At 41.2% G+C, this 25,925-nt stretch overlaps 1 long non-coding RNA gene across 1 annotated transcript; it reads right to left on the reverse strand.

Moving 5' to 3' along the window:
• Window positions 1–5,257: 5,257 nt before the first annotated feature.
• On the reverse strand, window positions 5,258–19,037 carry LOC132516841 (uncharacterized). Its single transcript, XR_009539486.1, has 3 exons — window positions 18,793–19,037; window positions 14,939–15,017; window positions 5,258–6,490 (listed from the first exon to the last, which is right to left on the reverse strand). It is a non-coding gene; the product is annotated as an uncharacterized LOC132516841 (long non-coding RNA).
• Between the last annotated feature and the right edge of the window lie 6,888 nt (window positions 19,038–25,925).

Here is a 25,925-nt window from a genome sequence, read left to right on the forward strand (position 1 = left end):
CTGCATCAACAGGTCTTTGGGCTGTCGGAGAGCCTCCAAAAGGACAAAGAAGCTTACAGATTTAAGGCCCCTCACTCCTGCATCTGGCGTTTCTCCTGCAGATCTCGTGAGAACTAAGAGTTTGATGGATTTAATTTAGTATCCACATGATGGTGATATGCTCTCTGCTTTTCTGCGTGAGTTTGCTACAGAATAGCAGCCACGGTCTGGGATCCCCTTCAGCCAGAGGCCAGAGCCAAGTGACTTGGCTGGACCACCCATCTCATCAGTACCCCCTCGATGTATGTCAGAGCTTCCTCAAGGCCTTGGGTGTTCGTGTACTCAAGGTGATATTGAACATGAAGTGTTCAAACAGCAATACCTGAAGTGAGAGACAAAGGCTGGTCAATGATCCTCTTCTCCCACTGAAGGAATTCCCCCACTGAAGGAAGCAGTTACTTCAAACTCCAAGAAGAAAAAATTGTTCCCATGAGATAGGGCTTTTAAATTGCCCCTGCCCTGGCCACAGTACTCTCAGAGAGAGAACACTGATCTCACCAGGAGAATGTGGCTGTGACTGGAGTGCCCAGGTTAGAGATAGGAAGAGCTGCAAGTGACTCAGAAACAGCTATATTAGAGATGCAAAGTCTCCCCCTGGAATAAGTTGATAAGGACTGAATACCTAAACACAGTACTTTAAAAAAGAAACGAGTCAGTAGTTAAAGATCCTGAAGAAAGAAGCTGACATTCCAACACACACTTAATAATAAGACCCCATGGGATGTTCAAAAGTTCTCCAGAGTAGGTGTGAACAGCTAGATTTCCCTTGTCCCATCAGTTAAGGGTTCCCGCCTCTGTTTTTTTTTTTTTTTAATTTAATTTAATTTATTTCTTTTTGGCTGTGTTGGGTCTTCGTCGCTGCATGTGGGCTTTCTCTAGATGTGGCGAGCGGGGACTACTCTTCGTTGCAGTGCACAGGCTTCTCATTGCGGTGGCTTCTCTTGTTGCCGAGCACGGGCTCCAGGCGCATGGGCTTCAGTAGTTGTGGCTCGTGGGCTCTAGAGCACAGGCTCAGTAGTTGTGGCGCACAGGCTTAATTGCTCCACGGCATGTGGGATCTTCCTGGACCAGGGCTCGACCTCATGTCCCCTGCATTGGCAGGCAGATTCTCAGCTACTGCGCCACCAGAGAAGCCCCACCCCCCCATTTTTTAATAAGGAAAAACTGACGGTTGATATCTGAACCCATTATATAATGGGCTTATTACCAAATGTGGGTTCAGTAATTCTCAAAACAAAAAAAATTCCCATTCCTTTCAGAATGAAAGAACTCCTCTAACTTCTGTTAACTATAGATACATTGGGGCTGGTAGAATCCTTACTGTGTCTCTAATTTTAAGCATGGATGGTAGAAAGCAAAGGATACACAACCTAGGCAGCTATCAATACTTTTTGTAGCACTGGATATACCAGCAAGCCAAGGTCATTATGAAAGTAAAATTTCTTTCAAAGTAAAAAATGTACTACTAGTCTTTTACTAGTACAAGAGTAAAGCACAGTAGTTATCAGTGCTTTACTGGTAATTATAAGCCTCCAAAAGTCTCAACAAGTTGACCATACACTACCTATGTACAAGAACATATAGTGTGGCCTCCAGTGATAATAATGAAAGGAAAGAATAAATTTTGGAAATTCTTTACATGGTTTGTCATAAAAATTAATCAGTCCAAACCCCCGAATTGTAAAGACAAGTTTTGAAGGGTTAAGAGGTGTGCTTCAAAGAGCTGTTTCCTTAATATGAACTTTGTGAAGATCATTAAAATCTTTTAAAGTCACACAACATGTAAGAACACCTCAGGCTCACAGGGAAGGTTGTGGAGCTTAGGGTGAAAGCCTCTGCTGATGATTTTTTTTCTAATTTAATTTTTATTTTATATTGGAGTATACTTGATTTACAATGTTGTGTTAGTTTCAGGTGTATAGCAAAGTGATTCAGTTATACGTATACATATATCTATTCTTTTTCAGATTCTTTTCCCATATAGTTTATTACAGATTATTGGGTAGAGTTCCCTGTGCTCTACAGTAGGTCCCTGTTGGTTGTCTATTTTATATATCATAGTGTGTATATGTTAACCCCAAACTCTGAATTTATCCCCCCACCAACCTTTTCCCTTTGGTAACCAGAAGTTTGTTTTTGAAGTCTGTGAGTCTGTCTCTGTTTTGTAAATAAGTTCATTTGTATCATTTTTTTAGATTCTACATATAAGTGATGTCATATGATATTTGTCTTTCTCTGTCTGACTTACTTCACTCAGTATGATAATCTCTAGGTCCATCCATGTTGATGCAAATGGCATTACTTTGTTCTTTTTTGTGGCTGAGTAATATTCCATTGTATATATGTACCACATCTTCTTTATCCATTCCTCTGTTGATGGACATTTAGGTTGCTTCCATGTCTTGGCAATTGTAAACAGGGCTGCAGTGAACATTGGGGTACATGTATCTTTTTGAATTATGGTTTTCTCCAGATATATACCCAGGAGTGGGATTGCTGGGACATATGGTAGCTCTAGTTTTAGTTTTTTAAGGAACCTCCAACCTGTTCTCCATAGTGGTTTGTACCAATTTACATCCCCACCAACAGTGTAGGAGGGTTCCCTTTTCTCCACACCCTCTCCAGCATTTATTGTTTGTAGACTTTTTAATGATGGCCATTCTGACTGGCGTGAGGTGATACCTCATTGTAGTTTTGATTTGCATTTCTCTAATCATTACTCTGCTGCTGATTTCTGATGCTGACTGGGAAAGAGCAATTCCCAGGAAGAACCCAGCCGCACCTTGGAGTAGTGCTGCCCTCATAGGCAAATCTCAGCTTTGCCACACCTGCTGAAGAACTGGCTTCCATTGGTGGCAGGGTTGTCCCTGGAGTTCCTTCTCAGAGGTCAGCAGGGGCATAGGTGTCCCAGTCGTGTTACTCCGTGAGCTGTACTGTGAGGGCGTCCTCAGAGCAATCCACTTTCCAATCCCATGCCCTTCCACTGAACGAAACCCTGCAAACATGAATGCCTATCGGGAGCAGAACATGCTGCCGTTCCACTGCCACTCTGCTGTTCATCTGCTTTTTTCCTCTTGCTTGGTCTCCTTCTAATTATTGGGCTATCACCTCCAACTCCAGGGAGCCAACGCGTATTTTATTTTTCCAATCTAAAGATGAATAAGGAGTCTATCTTCTCTAGTCTGATGCACAAGATGAACTTTCTCAACTCATCCTCCTCAAGGAAAAGAAGTTGTTGGGTGAGTCCTGTGTGTGTTTCAGTTTATACACGTCTTAGAAATAGCATATGCACACACAGATGCAGGGCCCCCTCTCTCAGGAAGCCTTTGCTCCTTTTACGTGTATCAAGTGATATAGAGGTTGCCATGGTTAGTATCTCTGTTTTGCTCATAGTGTTGGGGAAAAAGCACCCGAAATGGGCATATTGCAATTTAGAAAATTCCCTGGGTACTTTTAAAGCACTGGATCACAATGTACATTTTTTTAAGTGTCGTCAATGACAGCATATTGGTTGTCGTTTTTTGAACACTTCTTTGTGGAAGGACTCATCCATACCTGGATCGCTGTTTCTGTTTTCTTAGATGCCTGTTTGTTTCCCACATTGAGGATTCATTTGGGTTATCTCAGGCAAATCTACGGACAAGGGTGGGAGGAGGATGAAAATCGGGGAGGGGTGGCGGTCAACATGGGAAAGGGATGAGAAAGGCAAGCTTGGACATTTAAAAGTGTCAATCATTCTTACTCGTTTCCTGGGTCTGCCACCTTCTGTCTGTGTGACTTTGGGACCCTCTCTTCCTCAGTTTCATCATCTGTAAAACTGGGATAACAGGGCCAACTTCGGGGAGTTGTGAGGTGTAACAAGTTACTATTTAAGTGTTTAGAGTGCTGTCTAGCACATAGAAAGCATTCACTAAATGTCCCCATCCTTATTCATACTTCAGTCAATACATAAGGTGTTGGGGGCTGGGCCTTTTGAAGGAGAATGATTCTTCATATCAACACCACCATCACACATTATTGAAATATTTTGGTGTGAATGGGGCCAATTGACACCCAAACTTCCCCTCCACTGCTGTCTCCTCTCCTCTCTCCAGGTTCAGTAAGTTCCTTTATCTACTCTAAATCACAGATAACTTATCAAGTTACTGCTCCTGGGGGAATCTGTGTTTTCACAAAGATCAAAACCTTAAGTGAAAAGGTGTCTCTTGGTGGAATTTCAGAAGGTGAGGGTGGAAGGAGGTTTCTAAAACCCTTCCAGTCACACCCCAGGTGTGGTTGCTTCAGATGTCTACCAGTAGAAGCTGACTCTGGCAGGAAGTCACTTGCACTTTTCACTAATTGAGGTCCTGCTCTCCTGAATCTTGCAATGTAAAAAAGAGAACTTTGACCCAGAGTGATAATAGACCAAGTAAGTTACCCCTCTGTCCAGGTATTGGCTGGGAGGTGGAGGGGGGACAGTCAGGTGGCGCAAGAGCTCTTGTTGGGCTTCAAGAACTTCACAGTTTATTGGAAAGGACAAAACACATCAGATGGTGATAAGGAAATGTGTGTGAGTAAAAGGAAAAGAGGTGTGTTGACAGAAGACAGCCTGAGGAGTTTATAGAACAGGAACGTTTCTCAGGAACTTGAATGTGGTGGAGGTCTTTCGAAAGGGTTAGGATTACACTGCCTGGAGGCTGAGGTATGGCCTGGAAAGTGACTTAGCCCAGCCCTTCCTAGCTGGATGATTAACTGGACGATCTAGCACAGGGATCTTCACTGGAGAGAAACAGGAGCTCAGTACTGATGATTCATTCTCATCTACTTGACATCATTTTCAGATTTTCATTTAACTTTTCCCTTCCACATCAGATACCCCTAACTCTTGGGTGGTCTGCCACACCACTTCCTGCCAAGTCCCAGCTACTTTACTCTAGGTGGAGGGCTGGGGTACTGGATCTTATTTCAAAAGAAGAGAGGAAATTGAAACCAGAAAGTCTTTGTGATGAACTTTAAGAGATTCTTTTTTTCCTCCAATACAGGTTTCCCAAGGCTGCTATCTCTAGCTTAGGATATGGTCCCTTCTTTCCTTCTTTCTTCCTTCCTTCCTTTCTTTCTTTTCTTTTTCTTTCTTTCTTTCTTTCTTTCTTTCTTTCTTTCTTTCTTTCTTTCTCTCTCTTTCTTTCTTTCTTTCTTTCTTTCTCTCTCTCTTTCTTTCTTTCTTTCTTTTTCCCTTTCTTTTTCCTTCTTTCTTTTTTTTCTTTCTTTTTCTTTCTTTCTTTTTGTGAGAGTTAACCATTCAAAATGGAAATCCTTTTATAATTCGATCTAGTTATGCAAACATAGCCCACTGATGTTACCAAATAGAGATTGGATGCAAATAACCCACTCAAGCATAACATGGAATAATTAGTAGGAGCTAAAGCAAACTGGGTTTCTCCCCACCACCCTATTACCTCATAAGAATTCCTTCCATTTGGAAATGAGCAAGAGGAAAAGAAAAAAAATGGGACTATTAAGATGTTTCAAACGGTCTTAAAATGACAGCAATAGAGTTGCTTAGATCACACAAGATTGCCATGTAAACAACTGAAGTAACTTCACAGTTATGTGAAATTAAGCATGCATCCCTAAGAAAGGTTCAGTCCCTCCATCTCATGAAGGCTAAATTAACTACCTCAGGAAATCAGATCCCAAATGGAGGTCACTGAGTCAGTGATTCATAGCCAGGTGTGCAGAAGACTAGGTTCTCTGCAATTCACGAAATAGGGCGTCACTGAATACAGTGAAATGTTATGACATTCCCTGGGGCACTGGCTGTTTTAACTATTCTGGATAGACAGCCAAGCAGTTGTTGGGTGAGGCCTAATACAAGGAATCCTAGAATGGTAGTGGTATTGCCATTTTCTGTAGAGAAGAAAGTTTCTGTTGAGTAAAAGGAGGTAGGTAATATAAACCAGTTCCCAGCACGTCCTCACACCTCTGAACTGGCTACCATTACTGCCTGCTTTTCTCAGCACGCCATTGCCTTATGAGTGGCTGTTTGATCAAGAGGCTGAAATCTTGACTGGTGCGATGGGTCAGATTTCCTTTTAGAATCATTCTTGATTTTTAAAGCTTTTTTTTTTTTTTTTGCAGGGTCCAGGACTGGGCCCTGTGAACCTTCATAGGTGGCAGAGAATGAGAAGAAAAATTGGGAAAAAAAGAGATAGCAATACTTCACGTTAGGGAAACCCTCCAGAGAAGCATTTGAGTGAAATCTTCCCGATTTAGCTCTGTGACTGAATTAGACACAAACCAAGAAAGGCCCAGAAGGTCCTCAGTAAATGTTGGTAGAGTGAATGTTGACCAAAACCCTGAAGCTCCTTCCATGAGATTCTCCAGAGCTTCGATGTTATTGACACAATGTTCTTCCTAAGGTGAACCTCAGTCCCTTCTCCAGCACCTGCAGCTCATTTTCTCTCTTCTTACCCTGAGGAAAAACACGGAAGATGCTGATATTGTTGTTCTTATGTCTCTGTTAAATTTGCACATATAAAACCCGCCCTCAATTTTCCATATTGTGGACTAAATAACCCCAATTTTGAAAGCTTTTCCTTCAAAAAGGCAATTTCACAAACATTGCCGTGTGCCCATCTTAAGAATTACAGGTGCTTAGAAGTAACTTACATATGACCATATAGACATACCCACACTGAGATACATAATGTGCTTCATTTATAAAGGTCCCGTTTCCTGTTGAAATCCCTGCATCCTGGGCAGTTGGTGGCAGTGCTGTAGGCTTCTGTCTCTTCTCTCGAGCCCAGAAGGAGGTGATAGCTGATGAGCTAGACTTACAAGATGCAGCCCCATACTGATTAAACGTCCATTTTCTTGAGGAAATGGCTGACAGAAGGAGGATAAAGCTGTGAGGAAGCTTGTAGCAATTTCCCACATCTACCACCACCAGTGAGCTTTATTTGTGTGCTTAGAGCAATTGTTAGCAAAACAATGGCTGGAAAATGTACCAGGGAGAAAATTAAGAAATGACAGACCTGCTTCTCAAAAGTAAGAATAAAGTTTCTTTTGTTAAGTTTTTCAAAGCAGAAAGCTTCCCTTTAGCTAGATATATCATCCAGCTGTGGCACCTGGGCAAGGAAGGTGACCAGGCAGCATGGGCTCCAGTTAGCTGTGTGCAGGCTCTGACCTGAGCGGCCACTGCCCAGATGGAAGCACAAGCTCAGGGCTCTCTACTGGGGAAGAGAAGCACGGTGCTGGCCTTAAAGTCCTAAAGCCACCTGTGAACCACGGTGTGGGTACTGATGGGGTAGAGAGGGTATGCAGGAGTGTGGTGGTGAACAGAGAAGGCTGTTGCCTTTCAAGAGTAATGGAAAGGACTCTGGCTGGGGCTGTGCTTTCCAGCACAGTGGCCAGTAGCCACATGTGGGTATCGAGCACTTGCAGTGTGGCTGGTCTGACTGAGACGTGCTCTGAGTGTAAAATACACACCAGAGCTCAAAGAATTAGTGTGAAAAATAAAGAATGCAAAGTACATCCTTTATCATCTTTAAGATGGACTACATGTTGAAATGATATTTTGGATAGATTGAACTAAATCAAGTAAATGATTAAAGGGAATGCTACAACATGAGGAAAGCTTGAAACACAATGCTAAGCGAAAGAAGTCAGACACAAAGGCCACACATTGTACGATTCCACTTATATGAGATGGCCAAGAGGCAAAGCAACAGAGACAGAAGGTAGATGGTTGGCTGCTTAGGGCTGGGGGTTTTGGAGGGAAATGGGAAGTGAGTGCCGATGGGTATGGAATTTCTTTAAGCGGCGATGAAAATGGTCTAAAATTGATCGTGGCACTGGTTGTACAGCTCTGTGAATATACTCAGTTGTACATTTTAAGTGTGTAATTGTATGGTATGTGAATTTTATCTCGATAAAGCTGTTTTAAATTAACAAATTTGGATGCAAAAATTTTTTTTAACCTGTTTAAACTTTAAAAAAGGTAGCTAGTAGGAAATTTTAAATTACATAAGTGGCTGGCATTATATTCTGTTGAACCTGCTGGGCTAAGGGGACTGAGGGTGAAGAAGCTGGGAAAGCCCAGGCTAGTGGTTCCCAAAGGGCTGATCATAAACACCAGGCAGAAGAGCAGCCAGACGTGGTCACCTTTGGTTCAGGGCAGAGAGGAGTGAAGGGTGACGGAGAACCTAGCCTGGAAGGTTGGGGGGTTTTGAGGATAAGGAGATAACTCCAGGACTGGAGCCGGCCTCTGTACCAAGTACCAGCATGGGACTGATGGCAGACCCCAATTCCTGGCCCTAGGCAAACAGGGGGCGCCGAGTTTGGTCACCTCTCCAGAACTCTTATCAGCCCGGCCCTACCCTTCACGAGTGGCTGCCCTGGCTACCTCTGACCCAGGCTGGCAGCCTCTTGGGCTGAGAGGGTCCACATCTTGACGCACCTGTAACGCATTTGCACACCTGGAACCCAGTCTTGGTGAGCTATGGCAGGCAGACCGGGGAGCTCTGGCCTTGTCCTGGGGGATGGAAACTTCTTCAAAGAATATTGCCAAAGGAGCTTGTTAGGTCTGCTTATGAAATGTCATAAACAAACCCTTGAGTCGGTCAGAGGCTGGATGCAGCATAAAGGGAAGCCTTGGGTGCTTTCTTGGCATCCTCTCCCCAACCCAGGTTTCTTTCCAATTCAGTTCCCCTCCCCCTCAAAAAAAAGCACAACAGTATTTCAAAGGACACAGCTCGTTGAATGATGGGTAAGGAAGCTACACTTAGGGCCTCCCAAAAGGAAGGATCCCATGACTTATCTCTGGAAACCAGAAAGATGATTGGACTGAAGGGTAGATTGGAGTGAATTAGCCAGATGAATTGAAACCCCAAAGGTCTAGTTCTGAAGGAGGGGGTCAGTGCCCTAGAAAGGAGAGAGAAAATGAAATATACTGTATTTGGCAGTGGCTATTTAAATTTTAAAATTGCAAAGTGAGAATTTGACCTTATCCTGTGTCTTATCCAAGCTATGTCCTGAAATTTGCTCCAGTGGTAAATTTGGTTAGTTTCTCTCATGACTGACTGTGTACCAGGTTTCAGAGGATAGGGTGGCGATCAGAGAAAACGCGGTGGACAAAGTTCCTGAACGTAGGAGTATTATCTGGGCAGAGGAAGAGCTCCTGTTTTCTTGCTGTGATGAAGTAACAGCAGAAAGTTAACTGTTCATTGAAGGCTTGGGAGACATAGAGGTGAGCATCTTCTGTATGACTGGAAGCTCCTGAAGGGCAAGGTTATAAATTACTCATGTCTATATCTCCACCATAGGGACTGGCACATGGTAAATTCTCAAGGAATACTTGGAGCGTGGATGGTTGGGTGGGTGGAGGGAGGGAGGGAGGGATATGACACAGTAGATAATTGATTAACAGTTTTGTTATGTAATGATTTAGTGTTTTGGGTGGTGGATGATGAGGAAGAAGAACTTGAAAGATTTCATTTATGTGATAGGGAAATAAATTCTGAAAGTGTTAAACTAAAACATATGATAGCATATTGCATATTTGGTTTTGTCAGCTATCTAGTTTTTCCAAACAGTGCTTAGACATGTTGAATAAGAGTGTGGGTAGAAAGGGGAAAAAATGCCTAGAATTACAGCTCATGGGCCTCCCTCTCTGGATCTTGGAAGACGCAAACCACTTAGGAGTGGACGAATGACTTAATGATGATGTTGTCAGGGCCCTCAGAATAAATATTGCCTTTTCCATTCCCACTGCTGGTACTACACAGTGCAGCTGGTGTATCATCAAGAGGCTGAGATCTCCTCATCCTTCTCTTCTGAGTCAGGCAGCATAAGGTGGTAAAAAAGTTGCTCAAGAATCATTTGAATCCTTCATCCCTTGTCCTTGCAAGGTGAGGTAATCCTTTCTGACCAAGGATCCTGTCCTATAAGTGAGTTGGCTTTTTGTGTTGGACAGTTAGCAACCTATATTTTAAGTCAAGGTATTTAAAAGTCAGGACTCAGAAAGAGTTTCTATCTCCAGATAGTTCTATACCAGAGCTTAAAAGGCTCGTCTGGAATATTAGAGGGCAGGGAACTTCAAAGAAAACAAAACCATGTGTTATTTTCAGATTGAACTTAGATCTCTAAAAATTCCGTGAAACTCTCTTATGTGGGTCCGAGGCACGCCACTAATCGAGGTGGACGTGACCCTGGTAGGGTGAGCTGAGGAAGCTGGATTCTTTGAAGGAAGTAACTTTCTGTGATATCATGTCGGGGATGTGCAGGTGCAGCTGGGTGGGAGCCCTTGGCACCGGGACTCCCTGTAATGGGTCCAAATCCCTGGTGCCCATACTCCTTGACCCAAGTCACTTCTGCTCATGAACCTGTACTGTGACCCACAAGCAGCCAGCAGCAGCTGAAAGGAAACGATGTGGCAACTGTGTCCAAAGACGATGGTTAAATGTTGGAAACAAAAGAAAATCCATTTAAAAATATGCCGTTGTATTTTACAAAGGCTCTGCAAGATTTAGAAAGCATGTTTAGCATTCCAAGTATGCTCCCTTCTGCGTCTTTAGAGACTGGCTGTGAGAATGATTTTTTTGTTTATTTAACATTTACTCAAAAGAGACACGAACCCCACCAGCTTTTGAAGAATAGCCTCAGTAGCACTGCCTCTTTGCATTTAGTTTGAGGAGAGAAGCTTCAACCATACGGAGAATTTGGTGTCTGTAATACGTACTAAAAGATCAGCTGGTCTAACTTTACAGGGCTAATAAAAGGGAAGAATTTGCCTGTGCTCAGGTCTTTTATGAATTATAAATAACCATTCACTTTGGAAGATAGCACATCATAAAACTTTTTTTCACAAATATGCACAAATCCATTTTAAGATCCAAGAAAAAAGATGTTCAGAAGTCTCAGATGTACTCAGTTTTGATTTCGTGGGGAAACATATTCTTTTACCATATGGATGCTTTTAAAGGGGCCTTCAACTGGGGCTCAATAATGACACCCTAGTGGCTAAATAAGGCATTTCTTTCCTTCTAACATTATTTCCCTGTTATTAAAGGTGGAAAAACCTTCCTCAAATAGCATACTATTAGAGTGCTTTAGGGGCTATCCTGGGAATCAAGGTTATGTGTCTGCTCCAGAAATACCGTTGTCTGTAATTATCATTCCCCAGTGGTTCTGAGGATGCAGTCTTGGTGCTTTCATTAACTTCTTGATTCTACAACTCTGAAGCGCTTGCCGGCTCTTGATACTCAACATTTTACAGTAGGAGGTTTTTTTGTGTGTGGTTTTCTTTTTAGGGTCACAGGTCTCTCTCCCTCCCTTCCTCTCATAATAACCATTTCCTGGCTTCTTTTGTCTGCTACAATAAAAGGTATGAAAGACTAAATTTAAAAAGAAAAAGAAGTCAGATGTGAGATTCTTACAAACCCAAGGCTTCATCTTCTGTATTTATAATCTAATATGAATATTAAAAGATGGAGTATTTAGATCTAACAAACAACTGAAGAGGGTCCATGAGTAAGGCTAGCACATTCATTTTCTTCCCCCAACACTTTACTGTGAGTGTTTCCAAATATACACAAGATTTTACACAGCATTTTACAGTGAATACCCGTATACCCACCATTTAATTGTAGAGTCTACCATTAACATTGTACTACCTTGCTTTATTGCATATCTATACATCCCTCCTCCATTAATCCTTCTTATCTTCCTCATGCCTTTGAAAGTAAATGGGGGCTTCCCTGGTGGCACAGCGGTTGGGAATCCGCTTACCAATGCAGGGGACACAGGTTTGAGTCCTGGTCCAAGAAGATCCCACATGCCGCGGAGCAACTAAGCCTGTTCACCACAACTACTGAGCCCGCGCGCCTAGAGCCTGTGCTCCGCTGCAGGAGAAGCCACCGCAAGGAGAAGCCCGTGCACCACAATGTGGAGTAGCCTTTGCTCGCCGCAACTAGAGAAAGCCCACACGCAGCAACGAAGACCCAATGTAGCCAAAAAAAAAAAAAAAAGAGTAAATGGCAGGGACTTCCCTGGCAGTCCAGTTGTTAAGACTCTGTGCCTCCACTGCAGGGGGCACAGCTTTGATCCCTGATGGGGAAACTAAGATCCTGCGTGCCACAGGGCATGGCCAAAAAAAAGTAAATGGCAGGCATGAACCAAATTCCACCTAAAAACTTCAGTTTGATATTTACTTTTTTCTTCTGATGTAAAATTTATATATAATAAAATATAAAACCTTAAGTGTATACTTTCTGAGTTTTGTGTACCCGAAGTCCTGTTAAGACACAGAACGTCACCATTGCCCCAGAAAGTTCCCTCCTAGTTTCCTGTCAATCCTTGCCCCTACTCCCCTTCCCAGAGGCAACCACTGTTTTGATTTTTTTCACTACAGATTAGTTTTGCCTATTCTAGAATTTCATATAAAAATGGAATCAAATAAAATAAACTCTTTCGAGTAAGACCTTTTTCACTCAGCATACTGTCTATGAGATTGAGTCACGTTATTCTGTGTGAAAGTAGTTCATTCCTTTGTATTGTTGAGTAGTATTCCATCGTGTGACTATACCACAGTTTGTATGGTCGACCATTCATCTGTTCATGGACACCTGGGATGTATCCAGTTTTTGGCTATTGTGAATAAAGCTGTTGGGAACATTTTTATACAAGCTTTTTTATAGACATATGCTTTCATTTCCCTTGGGAAAAACCTACTTGCATAACTGGTAAATCACAGATGTATGTTTAGTTTTTTTTTTTAATTTTTATTTTATATTGGAGTATAGTTGGTTAACAATTTTGTGTTAGTTTTAGGTGTACAGCAAAGTGATTCAGTTATACATATACATGTACCTATTCTTTTTCAAATTCTTTTCCCATTTAGGTTATTACAGAATACTGAGCAGAGTTCCCTGTGCTATACAGCAGGTCCTTGTTGGTTATCTATTTTAAATACAGCAGTGTGTACATGTCAATCCCAAACTCCCAATCTATCCCTCCCCTCCACCTTCCCCCCTGGTAACCATAAGTTTGTTCTCTAAGTCTGTGAGTCTGTTTCTGTTTTGTAAGTATGTTCATTTGTATCATTTTTTTTAGATTATGCATATAAGCGATATCATATGATATTTGTCTTTGGTGTATGTTTAGTTTTTAAAGAAACTGCTATTCCTTTTTCAAAACAGATGTTCCATTTAATATTCTCACCAACAATGCATGAGAGTTCCAGTTGCTCCGCATCCTAGCTTGCATTTGGCGTTGTCATCCTGGTGAGTACGTGGTGATATCTCATTGTGGGTTTAATTTCCATTTTCCTAATGACTAAGAACATTGAACACGGCACCATGTGCTTATTTGCCATTCATACATCTTCTTTTGTGAAATGTCTTCAAATCCTCCATCCATTCAAGCAATTTTTTTGTCTTTATTACTGAGTAGGAGTTCTCTATATATTGTGGCTATCAGTCCTCTGTCAAGTTTATGTTTCACAAATATTTTCTTCCAGTCCATGGCTTGCCTATTCATTTTCTTAATGGTCTCTTTTGATGAGAAATTTTTAATTTCAACGAAGTCCATTTTATCAATTTTTTTCTTTTATGGTTATGGCTTTCAGTGACCTAAACAAAGCACATTGATCTTAATAAATGGTGTTCCTAAAATCTATTGTAGGCTCAAGGAAGTTCAGAGCTTCACTGGGCTCATTGTAATAGCTGTTTTTGCCTAAAGAAACATCCGCTTATGTACACATTGGGAACAATTAAGGAAAACCTGGTGATCTGTCAACACTCACTCTCAAGAACATCCCAGAGAATGAAGCAAAGTCTAGATCTCCCTTTCCACTGTGCTTTTTATAATAACAAGCTTGTTTTGATGGCTGGAAAGAGTCACAACCAATAAAACCACCTGGTCATGGCCTTGTTATGGAGTCAAGTCAGCCCTTCTGCTTATGGGCATCATAAGTGGCTTTTTATAAATTAATCATATGTTACTGAAAAATCACATCTTAAATGGTTTGAATGTACAGCATGGATGAATGAAGAGTCTTCCCCAGAAGGCTTTAAAAAAAAAAAGAAAAGAAAAATCCACAGAGAGAGTCAGGTGTGAGCGATGGCATGGGGTAAAATGAAGAGCAGACTGAAAGGGGGAATAGTGGGCAATGAGAAAAGCAGGACTTGGAGAAACAGAGAAGCTGAAAGGACTCTTCCCACTTGTTCTTAGGCTGCACACTGAGTCTTTCCCCAAGATTTTACCCTGACTCTTTGCCAACTGTTCTGCTTGTCAGTGAAGCTGTTTGATTTCTCCCTTTGTTTCTCGTTTGGACCAAAGGGACACTCAATACGGACATGACATTTTGAAAACTAAAGTCACATCTTTTTCACCCTATCTTCATTGTTGTTCTGGCCTACTTTCTCTTAGACATTTTCTTGAGGGTGCAGGCTGAATGTGGTCTTTCAAACTTCATGTCAACTCCCTTGCCTGTCTCTCCCTTTTTGATTTCATCTTCTCCCAATGATCGTTAATGTTCTACAACTGCTTATTTAGTTGTGGGTTATCCCAGGCCTTTTGCTTCTACTTTTTATCATTAAACAAAATTTCCCCTTTATTAGAGATGGTGATTCAGAAAAAGAAAGGGATGTAGGTTAAATGGATGACTTTTACTGTTTGATTATAGGTTGAAATTAGCAGTCAAATTTTTGTTTTTCACTGATCCAGTAGGTTTTTATAACCTACCATTTTGGTTTCTGACTATATGATTCTCACTGGAAGTTGTCTTGAAATATAAACTGTGGAGAGAGAACACCAATTTGCAAAGCCCTGGGCAGTGCTAACCCTGGAGAATATTCACCGATGACTGTGTGGGTGTGCCTGCCAGGCCAGAACAGGATCTAGGAGAACTTTCCCAGCCTACCTGCCTGTCTTCATCCAATGACTTTGATTATGAAGAGTAGCTGTGGGTGGTAAGTTTTTCTGGTCTCCTGGATCTGTTCCTGAAGAGAGCAGATAAGGTCAGAATGAGAGAAAGCTAGGTTCTGAATTAGAAAAATCAAGCAGGACTTCAGAGCCTCTGAAATAATAAAGCTATGCCCTAAGTCATTAATACACAAACATGATTGAAATAATCAGAAGGGAGAAACAAATAGGGTTAAAGTCACAGGGCCACATGATAAATTATGCCTGGCTATGCAAGTGGGTTAAATCACTTCCTAAGATATTGCCAACAGCACAAATATCTGCATTTAGCCTCACATGCAACAACAACAACAAAAATGAACCAAAAATACTAAGTTTCTTCCCCTTTGGAAAAGCTGGATACTGCTATTATAGTGTCTCCATTAAGACACAGGAGGATCTTGGGTAGAGTGAGCTAGGTGGGTCCCACTGGTCTGTGTGGGTAGAGTTAAGTGAGGAGCTTGGTGGAAAGGCTTGTGAAGCTGTACTTTCTGTAAGGCAGTCCTGTTGCCAATCCTCCTCACATTCATTTTCTCCTCATGAATATTCTTTACACCAATTGAAGTGGAAGGTGAAATGGTCCAAAACTCAGTCGTGGAAGCTTATTCTTTTTTCTCATTTTGAGTTACTTCAAAATGTATATAAAGTAGAATGCAGAATCCTGAAACACTGTTTCAGTCTGAAACTAAGCTCAAGCTCCTTGGCTTGAGTGTAGGGTCCCTCATGAGCAGAAGAGTCTGAGTTGGAAAGGGGAAATGAATAATAGGGGATGGGACCCATGGGAAACATACATTGATGTACCTTCTTTCATTCTCTTCCTTCTTTCTTTCCTCCCTCCCTTCCTTCCTTCCCTCCCTTAGTATTCTTGCATGGCTGCTCCATCTTTCTAAGGAACAGGTCTGAGAGCAAAGGGAGAGGCATGGCATGGAATGGAAGAAGACTAAAAAAAACTTTTCTTGTGACTGAATAGAAACTGACAATAAAAATTGTAAAGTTCAGGGACTTCCCTGGTGGTTCAGTGGGTAAGACTCTGCGCTCCCAATGCAGGGGGCCCGGGTTCGATCCCTGGTCGGGGAACTAGATCCCGCATGCCTGCCGCAACGCAACTAAGAGTCCGCATGCCGCAACTCAGAAGTCTGCGTGCCAAAACTAAAAATCCCGTGTGCCGCAACTAAGACCTGGAGCAGCCAAAATAAAATTAAAAAGATGTTCCATAAAATTTAAAAAAATGCTAAAGTTTGGTGATTATATTGATAACTGAATGGAAAATCAGTACTATACAGAAGCTTAACTTATCTTTCAGGCAAGATAATTCTGTTTGCTTTTGATGTATTGCCAGAGTTCTGCAGGAACATCTGGCTGACTGGCAGTTATGTCTTCTGAAGGGAGGGTTCAGCTGCTGCTACCATCACACTCTAACTTCCCTTAGTACCATAAGGTTTATCTGAATCTCAGAATATCTACGATCATGCAAGATCGAAATTTCCCTTCGAGCTGATGTTTGTCTTTCGTTTGTTTCCTAATTAGCATTCAGGTTTCAGCCCAAGAGTTCACTGCCAGAGGCATAACGTCTCCCTTGGTGGTGACCCCTGTTGTCATCCTTCTATAGTGAATTCATAGGACTGTTCTCTGATTTTCAACTTCGCTTTGTGGTACTAGGTCTGTGAATGTTTAGTTGACAATACGTGCGCGCCTCTCTCATTTCCTGTTTTTAAGGGCTGCACTTAATTTATTTGAAAGGGTGGAATATTTTAAATTACAATCAGCAGTTTTACTAAGGAAGGCTGTAAAACACAATGAGCAAGGAGTTTTACTTCCTCCTCACAATTGCTACTGCCCTGTTTTGAAATCTTGATATCCTCCAATCAGTGGGAATGACCTTAACTTAGGCTGTAACATTTTGAAGAGCAACCACGCCATGGCTGGAGCTGTCGAGGGGCATGGGACTCCTGCACACCCTCATTCCATTTTTCCAGACGCCTTGTTTGTACCCGGAATGTGTCTGCCTGTGCTTGATACTGCTCTATCGTGTTGAGTCCCCCTCCCACAGGCACAGCATTTGGATTGGTTATGGAATACAGTTGCTCAGCCAATCAAGTGTAACCTTTCTCCTGCAACCCTAGCAACACCTGACAATGGTCATTGACAAATGTTGAGAGCAAACCTGACCAATCCAACCAGCCACTGACAACGGTCCCCGTCCAGGGCAAACAGGGCGAGCCCTGCCCACAGAGCACTTCGTGTGGCCAGAGGAGACAGCGGTTTGTGCCAGACCTGCAAAAGCAGAACCTGCACGTGGGAGCACAGGCTTGCACCCAGCACCCTACCCCGATTCGCTGCCACTCTGGCCAAGCTGACATTAGTTGGTCAAAGCCAGCACTGGAGCTGGCGTCTGTGGGGTGTGGGAGGGTCTCATCATCTCTCATACTAACCTAACCCACACAGCAACCCACCCCCCATACCTACCAGTGTCTTTTCAGTGGTTGGAGAAAGAGCCCATATAAAACTTTGGCTCCAGGGTCACACTTCCGGCTCTGATGCTAATTTGGCCCTCAGGGCAGGGCCAGAGGAGCAAAATACCTGGCTGTGTCCCCAGTGGCACCTTTCCAAGCTTCCTGGCTATGTATTTTTACCTCCAAGCCTGACTCTGAACCCTGCTGGGGTACAGTTGGCCTGTCTGCCTCAGCTGTGGGCACACTGGGACACTCCTCAGGACACTGCTGGACCTGAATGAGCTCTCACTTCTCTCTGGAAGGCTCTGAGACTGAGGGACCTGTAGGCAGACCTGGCAGAGGCTGGGTGGGGTGGGCTGGGGGCTGGGAACAGGATAAGAAAGGGGACCTGCCAAGAACATGCATAGACAATTCACAGGCAAATGCACGTTCCCACAAAGACATAATAGTTGTGTGTGTATGATGCCCTCCTGAAGTCCCCTTACACGATCATTCCTGTTAGTCTAGCCACCTTGAAGGCGTATTTCAAACTGTGGTTGAGTAATCCGCTGTGTGGTGATTAGCTGTTAATGAAGCTGAAAATACCTAAATCATCCAACAAGGAATCTGAATTAATTTTTTTATGGTTACCCTGCTAGACAAGTCGGTGTCACGACAAAGACAGACCTGGGGATATATGCAGACATTGGCACACACGGATAAACCTAGGCATGAGGAACAAAGGTGGAACAAGGTGGGAAAAAAAAATAAAGAAAAAGGAAACTTCAAGGAGAGCCATGCGTTGAAGAGTGTGAAACCCAAGGTAACATTGTGAAATTAGTGAAGTTCATTCAGCAACCCCCTTCTTATTAGCACCACCCTATAGGGCCTGTCCTCAATTTAATTTTCCATGAGAGGTGGCAGAGGGATTGGCACTTGGTCACTTTAACTAATCCCTTGGGATTAAACATTGATAATGGCTTCAAGTCTTAGCCCTTGGGGGGATATCGATATTTTTCAAAGGGGGCTCATGAAAGTCCAAAAGAACTAAATCTCTAATGGTTGAATTGTAAATTGAGAGGAATAACTTTAGAAACTTGGCCTTGCTCAAACACACTTTTTTTTAAATTTTATTTTTTATATAGCAGGTTCTTATTAGTTATCTATTTTATACATATTAGTGTATATATGTCAATCCCAATCTCCCGGTTCATCCCACCACCACCAGCCCCCACCACCACTTTTCCCCCTTGGTGTCCATATGTTTGTTCTCTACGTCTGTGTCTCTATTTCTGCCCCGCAAACCGGTTCATCTACCATTTTTCTAGGTTCCACATACATGCGTTAATATAAGGTATTTGTTTTTCTCTTTCTGACTTACTTCACTCTGTATGACAGTCTCTAGATCCATCCATGTCTCTACAAATGACCCAATTTTATTCCTTTTTATGGCTGAGTAATATTCCATTGTATATATGTACCACATCTTCTTTATCCATTTGTCTGTCGATGGGCATTTAGGTTGCTTCCATGACCTGGCTATTGTAAATAGTGCTGCAATGAACATTGGGGTGTATGTGTCTTTTTGAATTATGGTTTTCTCTGGGTATATGCCCAGTAGTGGGATTGCTGGGTCATATGGTAATTCTATTTTTAGTTTTTTAAGGGGCCTCCATACTGTTCTCCATAGTGGCTGTGTTAATTTACATTCCCACCAACAGTGCAAGAGGGTTCCCTTTTCTCCACACCCTCTCCAGCATTTGTTGTTTGTAGATTTTCTGATGATGCCCATTCTAACTGGTGTGAGGTGATACCTCATTGTAATTTTGATTTGCATTTCTCTAATAATTAGTGATGTTGAGCAGCTTTTCATGTGCCTCTTGGCCATCTGTATGTCTTCTTTGGAGAAATGTCTGTTTAGGTCTTCTGCCCATTTTTTGATTGCGCTGTTTTTTTTTAAATATTGAGCCGCATGAGCTGTCAAGCACACTTTAAGATAGAAGCCTCCTCTGGATATTCCTAAAGCCAGAATTAAGGCAAGAAAAAGTAGTCGGGGTGGGATGGGGAAGTGCAGTGGGAAGCAGTCCATCAGATGGATGCTTTACAGGAGGATGACACCTTAGATGGAGAGGGAGAGGCAGCAGGCCAGCTTCCACACAGAAATGAGGCAGGAGGTAGTGTTAGAATCACCCATACCTGTCCTTCAGGGAACCTGGAAACTTTCTGGTGACATGAGATGTGGAAAATTACAACACAGGATATTATATAATGTGTTCAAAACCAAGTCTTATACAGCCATATATACACACATAGGTTCTAAGTTCAAAGTCTAAAAGCAATTAAACCATTCTTACAGGATGTAAAATTGTAGGGATATTTGCCTCTTCAGCAGATAAGTAAACTATCTTCTTCCTTTTCCAGATTTTTCAAAATATTCAGTTATTACTGGTCAAGTTTTCTGTGAAAGACTTATTAAGACTATAACTATTCAGACTACAGCTATTAAGACTACATACAGAACAACAACAAAAAAGAGGCAACATCTAATGTTTATTTCTTGCTCTGAAAGTTAAGAAATTTTTATCTTCCTCTGAAATAACGAAAGAAAAAATAAAATTGACAATGTGTATCGTACGGTTCTTCGTAACCTAAGTTTCCCATGTGTCAGGAAGAACTTATAAGATGTCTGAAGTGTTATGAAGATGCTTAGAGGAAAGAAGGTAAAGGTTCTCACTTAGAGCTAATAGTTCATGTTCAGCAATTTGAACTTGTCTTAAGGATAAACCCAAGAGCCCCGGGAGAGGGCATAATGAATCTTTAATGTAACAGTTTGGAGCGAATATTTTTCCCCCTTAACCTCTAAGAGATCATTGTTTCCTCTTTCCATGGTAACCAGAACACTTGAAATTGCCAAAACTTGAGACAAAAACCAGAAAAATACAATTAACAGAAGACAAATGTTAAAGGGAGCATGTATCACAGTGTGGCAAACGTTTTGAAATTTGTTTGGAAAGATTTTCTTCTTATTTCTTTGCTTGGAATAAGGCCACAATGTCTAGAATGTAGTAGCAATAGCTTCATGGCATGCTGCAGCATGTTCATTGAATAGATTTTACTCTTTTCTTGAAAGGGAAGGAGAGACCCATGGGCCTTGGCAGAAATCAAGTGAAGGTAAAATGTTGGAAGCTGCTCTGCGGGCAGGTCATGATGTTAACCACAATGAGAAAGCCAGTCTGGCTGAAGTGCCCTTGCTCCCTCCCTTCCATGGAATGAACAAATACTTATTGAGCACCTACTATTTTCTAGGTAATCTGTCCTACACACAACTAAATGAAAAATTACAATTCTAGAAGGGCTTCTAGGGGAAGTACATGAACTACAAGAGTGTGTAACAAGCAGAGCTGACCTGTCAGAGCGGCCAGGCCTTCCTAAGGAAGTATGATTAAGCTGAGTAGGAGGAAACTAGGCAGTGATTGCTGGGCCTGGGGAGAGAGAGCATTCCAGGCAGTGGGAACTCTGGGGCAAAGGCGCTCTGGGGGAAGTGAGCCTCAAGTGTTCAAGGAACCGAAAGCAGGCGGGAGCAGTCTGTGTTGGCAGAACCCCAGAGAGTGAGGGGAATGAACCTGGGACAAGGCCAGCTGGAAAGGTGAGCACCAACCAGGTCATTCCTAATGCATAGCCTTGAGTCTTGCCAGGCAGGCTTGTTGAGGATTTTGTTCTCTATCCCTCCTCATTCCAGGGTGAACTCAAGCTGTAACAGGAAGGCATGACAGGCCCTTCTTGTATGTGATGTGGGAATGGCAACTTCTGGGTTATCTGAAATCTGTTAGGATATTGTCATAAATTCCAGATGTGAACCACCAAGCTTCAAAGGATTATAATTTTATAAAGACTTTAAACCTAAATCATACTCAAGGTATATTATTTTATGTACGATCATTCAACAGGCACCTCAGAGCCATCATCGTGAATTTCAATTATCATCATGTATTAACCCCTCAGAAGCCAGAGTTTGACCATCTAATAACCTTCCCTTTATCTGCAACCTACCTGGAATCCAGGAAGTCTGCAAGAAGCTGAAGTAAATGTGACATAGACTGTGCATATTTTAACCATAGGGGATGTCCTCATTAAGAACTTAGTTGATTTTTATTTTACACACAATTCTAACAAGTGGGTTTTCTGGGTTCCAAAGCCACAGCAAATGGGAAGCAACAATTCAGAAAGGGAGGAGGAATGGGGTTATATGACAATAATTAAAAGTAACAGGGGACAGCACAACTGTAGAGGAGAAGACCAAAAAAACTGAGGGAAAAAAGACATAAAAACTAAAAACTAAATAAAAAGTGAAAGGAAGGAAGGAAGAAAGGTAAGAAAGAATGAAAGAAGTCTAGAGTTGTTAGTTGTGGACAAACTGTCTTGCATGCCTTAGTAGCTCTTGAGGTCATCATTGTGTTTATAGTGAGACGCTATGCTTAAGAAGCCAAGGAAGTGCATCACATTAGATTTCTAGCCTACAGGGTTAAGATTTTTTTTAAAGTTTTGGTACTTAAGAAATAAATCTTCAGTTTTTTGGGGAAAATGTCTATTCAAGATGGTTCTTATAAAGGTTCTTATAACCATGGTTTTATTGTAGTGTAGTTCTGTGGACGTGTTAGTTAATATAGATTTCAGGTTGAAAAAATATCTGACATACGAGCTTTTGCTGAGACTGCTTCATTTCACAAGATATTTAATTCTGGGTTTGAACGAAGTCATTGGAAGTGACACTTTTCGTATCTGAATTGTCATGATGCTATTCTTGACAAGGAATGAGTTCTTGAATATTTAGAATATTGTAGGTGATAAAAATGTCCTTAATAAATACGTTATAAAGTTTGGCTTTCACATTTTTAACTTTAATTTTCATGCTTGTCTCTTAAAAGCAAATAATCTTTTTCTAGGCATAAGGTGCCCCCAAAAGTTACTTGGTTGCCTGAACTGTATGTCTTTACTTCCTCCAGATGGGAATGAGAATGAATAAAATACTGTTTGATCAGTTTGGAAAATGCTCATGCTGTATGTTTATGAAATGATTTGGGGGATGACATTATTTTCTGCAAATACATCCTTCATACATGTCAGAGCACGTTTTGACTCCCTAGAGAATATGTTCATACCATAGCATTTAATGTCTTCAATATGTTTTTCTCCTACCATCTCACCTACCAGAGATATGTGCAAAGAGTGAACTGGTAGATTGATGCAATTTTGAGGAAATCATTAATTTTCTAAGTTAAGATTTTTCTATAGTGCTACTTTTTCAATGTTTAAAACTGGGAGTTATTTTTCCAGTTGACATAGGTAAATAAATGTGGAAGTAAATATTTTTTACATTATTCAATTAAATAGTATTCTTGTGTCTATCTATCTTGTGACAAGCTTAACAAATACTTACTAAAAAGTTACAGTTACAAATAACCCAATCAAAAAATGGGCAGAAGCTCTAAATAGACATTTCTCCAAAGAAGACATACAGATGGCCAAAAAGCACATGCAAAGATGCTCAACATCACTAATTATTAGAGAAACGAAAATCAAAACTACCATGAGGTATCACTTCACACTGGTCAGAATGGCCATCATCAAAAAATCTACAAACAATAAATGCTGGAGAGGGTGGGGAGAAAAGGGAACCCTCCTACACTGTTGGTGGGAATATAAACTGGTGCAGCCACTATGGAGAACAGTATGGAGGTTACTTAAAAAACTAAAAATAGAACTACCATATGACCCAGCAGTCCCACTCCTGGGCATATACCTGGAGAAAACCATAATTCAAAAAGATACAAGCACCCCAATGTTCACTGCAGCACTATTTTACAGTAGCCAGGACATGGAAGCAACCTAAATGTCCATGAACAGAGGAATGGATAAAGAAGATGTGGTACATATATACAATGGAATATTACTCAGCCATAAAAAAGGACAAAATCATTCCATTTGCAGCAACATGGATGGACCTAGAGATTGTCATACTGAGTGAAGTAAGTCAGATAGAGAAAGACAAATAGCATATGATATTACTTATATGCGGAATCTAAAAAGGGTACAAATGAACTTATTTACAAAACAGAAGTAGAGTCATGGATGTAGAAAACAAATTTATGGTTACCAGAGGTGGGGGGGAGGGATAAACTGAGAGATTGGGATTGACATATACATACTACTACATATAAAATAGGTAACTAATAAGAACCTGCTGTAGAGCACAGGGAACTCTACTGGATACTCTGTAATGGCCTATATGGGAAAAGAATCTAAAAAAAAAAAGAGTAGATACATCTATATGTATATGTATAGCTGATTCACTTTGCTGTGCACCTGAAACTAACACAAAATTGTAAATCAACTGTACTCCAATAAAAACTTTAAAAAAAGTTAGTTTTTTTTAAAGGGGAAGGACTAAAAGCTATAAATAAATGTGGCATTTCCTATTTCTTTTGGCTATCACTAGGTTCTAAGTCATGTTGGAGGTTTGTTAAACATTCCGGTTCTGAGATGGTTTCATTTGATGCGATCTTCTCCACTGCACTTTGGATTGGAACGAATAGACTATATTTACACTAAAATATTTTTGCTAAAAATTAACAAGAGTAGATTATCTAATATTTAACAAAAGCAAACACTTTTTACCTCTAGAGGGGGGAATTATTGTCCAAATTACAAAATTTGAAGCAAATTAATTTATAAGAAAATTGCCAACCTGATTTTTTTGTATATGTTGAGATGTAATGATTTATTTTTCAAAAAACCCAGATTGTAACTTTAAAGACTTTTGTCTTAACAGAATACACTGCTCTTAGACATAGGATGGAAAAGATTGGTTGGTTGATCAGTTGTTGAATACACTTTCTTATAGAAAATTCTAGAAAACCTGTGGGTAAGTGATAATGTGGCCGCTGAATTATGCATTATGATGTTTCCCAACCTGTCTTTTCTAAAGAATTATCCAGGGCATATATTAAAACAACAACAACAACAAAAACACAGATTCCAGATCCCACCCCAGCCCTCTCCAGGGGAGAGGTAAAGGAAATCTAAATTTTAAACAAGTACACAGGGCTATTCTTATAATCTGGGCAAGTTTGGGAAATACTGGATAATGGGAAAAGTTCTGGCTTTATCATCAGACAGCCTGGACTTGAATACCTGCTAGGCCAGAACAGAGCTGAATAACCTTTGATGAATTTCTTTGAGCCTCAGTTCCTTCATTCATTTCTTGTGCCAGGGCAGGGCGGGGAGGGGTGCTAAGGGGGACTGGGGACCAAATGAGTTACTGTTTATAAAAGACCTAGCACTGCATCTGCACCCACTCTCTAAACAATGATAATAGTGAAATATCAGTAGTTTTATTTTCTGGATTTTAACAAAGTTGAAATGGATCAAATTTTTCTCCTCTTCAAAGATAGAGCAGTGGTTTTAATGCCCACTTCTTATTTTGCCCAAGGATCTATTTGGTGGAAATGACTGACCAGGGAGATTCTTTTGGCACTTTCCCGTTATTGGACATTTTGTCCTGATAAGTGTCATCTCTAATATCTCTATTATCTCATTCTTTACTCTTTTTTTGGCACATAGAATTCTCTGTCATTCCACTGAAGGGGAGAATAAGCCTGATTCATAGGCTAACTATGCTATTTTAGGCTTTTTTTTCTCTCTAAATAATTTAATTATATCCCAGGGAACATAATTGGCTTTGGTTATAATATAAAAAGTATACCCCAATATAAAAGCATGGAAGTGGGAATAACTTTGTGTCCATCTTCAAATGACTTAAAGTTCCTTAGATCTAATCTAATTCTCACATCTTGGAATCTTCCTATTAATGGAAAATTATTCTTTTAATTAGCTGAGATGGCTGGCAATAATGATCAGGCAAAGCCATTTTTTTCTTCTGCAGGCCTCCTCCTAAGTGCTAGGGCTGTGTGAAGTTCTTGCCACCAAAGGGTAGTTTTCAAACTTGACTGTAAAGAAGACTCACATGGGGAGTAAGTGAGTGTCAGTTTCTGGTTCCCAGCTCCAAAACTGTGTGCAGTGCTCTGGAGCACTCTAAGGATCTCTCTTTGAAAACCACTGCTCCAGGAATCTGATACATCTCTATTGAATTTAATTCAAATTTTCATTCTTAAAGACAGGTAGAGATGCCATGACAGATGTCTCGACAGGACTCCACTGCTCCTTTCAAATAAATTCCTTAGCTATCCATCTATTGATGCATCCAACTGCAACAGGCCAGGTGATTGGTAAGGTGCTGGGAGAGAGGGTGTCTCTCTTCCTTGTGGCTATGAGTTTAGCTACTGGGAGTCCTGTTTATGAAGTCTGCCTAAGAGCCTAGCTCCTGACCACACTGGCCGATGTGGTGTGGTGTGATTTGATATGATGAGTCACTGCATTTGGGAAGCTGTAAACTTTTTGTACTTTCATTTCCTACCATTGCCTAATGGTAAACATTGAAGCATAACCAGAGGCCTC

The sequence above is a fragment of the Lagenorhynchus albirostris genome, chromosome 3 (assembly GCF_949774975.1).
Source record: "Lagenorhynchus albirostris chromosome 3, mLagAlb1.1, whole genome shotgun sequence".
NCBI lineage: Eukaryota > Metazoa > Chordata > Mammalia > Artiodactyla > Delphinidae > Lagenorhynchus > Lagenorhynchus albirostris.